This window comes from Coregonus lavaretus (genome assembly GCF_964263955.1).
Source record: "Coregonus lavaretus genome assembly, contig: HAP1_SCAFFOLD_458, whole genome shotgun sequence".
Classification (NCBI taxonomy): domain Eukaryota; kingdom Metazoa; phylum Chordata; class Actinopteri; order Salmoniformes; family Salmonidae; genus Coregonus; species Coregonus lavaretus.
Window position 1 is genome coordinate 110,421 of NW_028156245.1, and position 4,580 is coordinate 115,000.

The window sequence follows — 4,580 nt, forward strand, 5'->3', positions numbered from 1 at the left end:
GAGCTACTTCCATCCCACAGTTGCCAACCATTATTGAGTGTCACTCATCTCCTACAATAGGATCCCCATACATAGTATCGTGTGGCACCCTAGACAGGCCATTCCATCACGTACTCTTTCTAAGATTAGCAACAGTGGCCCCTAATCTATCTTGGCACGCCAACCTTCTGGCCCCCCATCCGTGACCGACACAACACATGGCGTATCCTTCTCCTCTCTCTCACCTACAGCTGATGACTTTAAAGACATTAATAAATGCTGTATCAAAAGACGTTATATCAAACACCTTCCTAATATTGAGTTACCTCCCCACTTTTGCCCTCAGAACAGCCTCAATTCATCGGGGCATGGAGTTGAAAGCGTTCCACAGGGATGCTGGCCCATGTTGAAGCCAATTCTTCCCACAGTTGTGTCAAGTTGGCTGGATGTCCTTTGTGTGGTGAACCATGAGCGTGAAAAACCCAGCAGCGTTGCAGTTCTTGACAGAAACCGGTGTGCCTGGCACCTACTACCATACCCCGTTCAAAGGCACTTCAATATTTTGTCTTGCCCATTCACCCTCTGAATGTCACACACACACAATCCATGTCTCAATTGTCTCCAGGCTGAAACATCCTTCTTTAACCTGTCCCCTCCCCTTCATCTACAAGTGACATCAATAAGGGATCATAGCTTTCACCTGGATTCACCTGCTCAGTCTGTCATGGAAAGAGCAGGTGTCCTTAATGTTTTGTCCACTTAGTGTAAATTGCACAATAATGATACATTGATGGATTTTTCTTATGTAGTCTATTGTTTTCTCTGTATTGAACCTGCCTGCCACCCACCCGCCTGGGGACTGTGGGTTATGAGACAACCCCCGCATCACTAGCTTGCATGTTCTGCAGCCTTGTAGAGATAGGGAGGGGATGACTGGGAGGCAGGTTGCCATTTATTGTCATGAATCTTGCCCTGGAGGCAGTTCTGCAAAGTGGTCACTAGCTGGCACAGGCATAAAGTAATAATATCTGATTTTAATGCTAACCTTAACCTCACTGCTAATCCTTACCTTAAATTAAGACCATAAAACAACATTATTTCCCACAAATGTTTACGATATAGCCAATTTTGACTTTGCAGCTGGCATATCTAGAGGAAATCGTGCAGTTCTGCCTCCAGGGCAAAATTCATGACAAAAGTCAACCTGTGACTGGGAGAGGACAATGTAAAATCGATAATGAAATAGTTTTCACAATTAACGTGCTTTTTCTTGTTTAAAGTATGTTTTTTTATGAAAAGTACAATATATCCATGTACAATAGTACAATTATGGAGCATATGTCCATATACAATTTGTTTTCCAACATAAAAGACATACAAAAAATTATCACATTGGTATTTTAAGTGTTATTGTAGTTTTAATGTTTAAACAGAGGATACATCTACAACTTATCCAGAACGCTGCAGCCCGTCTGGTGTTCAACCTTCCCAAGTTCTCTCACGTCACCCCCCTCCTCCGCACACTCCACTGGCTTCCAGTTGAAGCTCGCATCTACTACAAGACCATGGTGCTTGCCTAAGGAGCTGTGAGGGGAACGTCACCTCCTTACCTTCAGGCTCTGATCAGACCCTACATCCAAACGAGGGCACTACGTTCATCCACCTCTGGCCTGCTAGCCCCCCTACCTCTACGGAAGAACAGTTCCCGCTCAGCCCAGTCAAAGCTATTCACTGCTCTGGCACCCCAATGGTGGAACAAGCTCCCCCACGACGCCGGGACAGCGGAGTCACTGACCACCTTCCGGAGACACTTGAAATCCTACCTCTTTAAGGAATACCTGGGATAGTATAAAAGTAATCCTTCTGTGTCAGGTGTGTGTGTGTGTGTCCGGTGTGTGTGTGTCCCCGGTGTGTGTGTGTGTCCGGTGTGTGTGTGTCCAGTGTGTGTGTGTCCAGTGTGTGTGTGTGTGTGTGTGTGTCCAGTGTGTTTGTGTGTGTGTGTCCAGTGTGAGTGTGTCCGGTGTGTGTGTGTGTGTATGGGTCCGGTGTGTGTGTGTGTGTATGTGTCCGGTGTGTGTGTGTGTCCGGTGTGTGTGTGTGTGTCCGGTGTGTGTGTGTGTGTCCGGTGTGTGTGTGTGTCCGGTGTGTGTGTGTGTCTGGTGTGTGTGTCCAGTGTGTGTGTGTCCAGTGTGTGTGTCTCCATTGTGTGTGTGTGTGTGTGTGTGTGTGTGTGTGTGTGTGTGTGTGTGTGTGTGTGTGTCCAGTGTGTTTGTGTGTGTGTGTCCAGTGTGTGTGTGTCCGGTGTGTGTGTGTGTGTGTGTGTCCGGTGTGTGTGTCTCCATTGTGTGTGTGTGTGTGTGTGTGTGTGTCCAGTGTGAGTGAGTGTGTGTGTCCAGGGTGAGTTTTTGTGTGTGTCCTGTGTGTGTGTCCAGTGTGTGTGTGTGTGTGTGTGTGTGTGTGTGTGTGTGTGTGTGTGTGTGTGTGTGTGTGTGTGTGTGTTTGTGCAGTGTGTGTGTGTGTCCAGTGTGTTTGTGTGTGTCCAGTGTGTGTCCAGAATATGTGTGTTTGTGTGTGTCAGTGTTACCATGGTTATTATTTACAGGGACACTGAGGAGTCAACATAAACATTAAACCCTGGATAGAGGGGCTCAGTGAATGTGGTGTAGAAAGTGTACAGGTGGGTCAGTGTGTTAGAGGAGACTCTGTAGAAGGACAGAGTGCCGGCTGGCCAGTCCAGATACACTCCTACTCTGTGGGATCTGGAGGAGGGGACGTCTATGGGAGTGGACTTATTATTGTGCCAGGCAGAGTAACTGTTGTCAGAGCAGCTCAGACTCCAGGACTTGTCATTGTATCCAATCATACAGTCCTTACCCCATCCTCTCCTGCTGATTCTTTTATATGTCACTCCTATATCAACCCAACTCCCACTCCACTCTACCTCCCAGTAACAGCGCCCAGTCAGACCCTCTCTACACAGCACCTGTTCCCAGCCCTCAAATATCTCTGGGTGATCAGGATACGGCTGCTCCTCTCTCCTCCATGTCACCTTTCTGTTCTCCTCAGACAGAGAGAGGCGTCTGTTTACTGTGTTTGGGTCCAGTGTGAGATCACAGACATCTGATGGATGAAACCAGACACAATATTAGAAATCATCATCATTCACATTAGAATGTTAACTCACTTTACACTAATTCATTTAATGTAGATGTTTCTAGGTATCAAAAGGAGAAGTTAAGGTAACTTGAGACTTGTTGAATGATCATATGTTATACTGTATGGTAATATAAAACACACTTATTCCCATTAATTACACACACACACACACACACACACACACACACACACACACACACACATGACACACACACATCCTGAACACAGACACACAGACACACACACACTGGACACACACACAAATCCTGAACACACACACACACACTGAACACACACAAACACACACATCCTGAACAAACACACACACACACACAATGGACACACATACACTTTCTGAACACACACACACACATTTCTAAAGTAACACGAACACGCCACACACAGACACACACATTGTCAAAGCAACTCTTTGTAAACTTTGGTGTCCCTGATTTGTGCTTCTGTAGAACTACAGCTGATATTTAATATGACCAAGTAAGTAATGATGGTGGTCTTTGATTTTGACTTCACTTGAATTAAGACTTATTCTTAGTCATATTCTTCACACCAGTCAACACTCACATTTTCTAAGTCCAGGTTTCATTCTGTTCTCTCCACCATGTTCCACACTGTAGCGATAAGCAGAAGAACAGACAGTCATTGAGGGATACACCTGAACTCACACACACACACACACTCAAACACACACACACACACACACACACACACACACACACACACACACACACACACACACACACACACACACACACACACTGGACACACACTCACACATTCAGCACATAACTTTGTACAAGCGGGGGTAAGAATGTTTGTCTGTGTGTGTGTCCACTGTGTGTGTGTGTGTGTGTCCAGTGTGTGTCCAGTGTGTGTGTGTGTGTCCAGTGTGAGTGAGTGTGTGTGTGTGCGTGTATGTGTGTGTCCAGTGTGCGCGTGTGTGTGTGTGTCCAGTGTGTGTGTGGTGTGTGACCTGTTTGTGTGTGTGTGTGTGTCCAGTGTGTGTGTGTGTATGTCCAGTGTGTGTGTCCAGTGTGTGTCCGGTGTGTGTGTGTCCAGTGTGTGTGTGTGTGTGTGTGTTTGTGTGTGTGTGTTCAGTTTGTGTGTGTTTGTCAAGTGAATGTGTGTGTCCAGTGTGTGTGTGTGTGTTTCAAGTGTGTGTGTGTGTGTGTGTGTCAAGTGTGTGTGTGTGTGTCCAGTGTGTGTGTGTGTGTGTGTCCAGTTTGTGTGTGTGTGTGTCCAATGTGTGTGTGTGTGTGTGTCCAGTGTGTGTGTTTGTGTCCAGTGTGAGTGAGTGTTTGTGTCCAGTGTGTTTGTGTGTGTGTCCAGTGTGTGTGTGTTTGTCCAGTGTGTGTCTGTCAAGTGAGTGTGTGTGTGTGTGTGTGTGTGTCTGTGTGTGTGTGTGTGTGTGTGTGTGTGTGTGTGTG